Source organism: Chenopodium album, chromosome 24 (assembly GCF_948465745.1).
Source record: "Chenopodium album chromosome 24, dcCheAlbu1.1, whole genome shotgun sequence".
Classification (NCBI taxonomy): domain Eukaryota; kingdom Viridiplantae; phylum Streptophyta; class Magnoliopsida; order Caryophyllales; family Amaranthaceae; genus Chenopodium; species Chenopodium album.
This window is the reverse complement of record NC_137857.1, coordinates 14,929,197-14,929,890: the sequence shown is the minus strand read 5'-3', so window position 1 is coordinate 14,929,890 and position 694 is coordinate 14,929,197. Positions and strand designations below refer to the sequence as shown.

The 694-nt window shown below is 41.8% G+C and overlaps 1 non-coding gene across 1 annotated transcript; it reads left to right on the top strand.

The window, feature by feature from the left end:
* Positions 1 to 350: 350 nt before the first annotated feature.
* Positions 351 to 457, top strand: LOC145612800 (small nucleolar RNA R71). The gene has a single exon (XR_014106720.1). It is a non-coding gene; the product is annotated as a small nucleolar RNA R71 (small nucleolar RNA).
* Positions 458 to 694: the final 237 nt, after the last annotated feature.

Sequence of the window (694 nt, the reverse complement as noted above, 5' to 3'; positions counted from 1 at the left end):
GAGTTAGGGTAAGAAAATGTCCCTCTCCCCTTAATTTGGGAGGGAAGAATCGGAGCTTGCGAAGGTGGTTTCTCAAGCTTTGCCTTAAGTGACACAACTTCTTTCCCTAAATCCGCAATCAAAGTAGTCAAATCATTAATGGCACTAAGTTGTTTGATTGAGCACCCTTTGCTTGTTGGCTCTTTCTCCACTTCTTGCCAATTCATATAATGTTGAACCACTTCATCTATTGCATCCACCACTTCTTCTTCCGTTTTGTTCATTATTGGGCCTCCGGCTCCGGCATCTAAACTTGCTCTTTCATGAGAACTCAACCCACCATAGAAGATTTGTATGATTTGATAGGTAGAAATCCCATGGTGTGGACACTCCCTTTGATACTCCTTGTATCTCTCCCATGCTTCATAGAGACTCTCACTAGGCCCTTGCTTGAAATTTTGGATCAAAGTTCTTGATTCCGCCGTCTTCTTTTGTGGGAAAAAAAGAAATAAGAAAGCCTTTGTAACCTCATCCCATGTTCTTAAGGACCTTGGTTTGACCTCCTTGTCCAACCACTCTAGAGCTCTTCCAATTAGAGAGAAGGGAAACAACTTGAGTCTTATGTACTCTTGAGCAACTCCGGTTACCACAATAGTATTGCAATATTTCTCAAAATCTTTGAGATGATTGAGAGGATTCTCACTCTTTGTCCCTC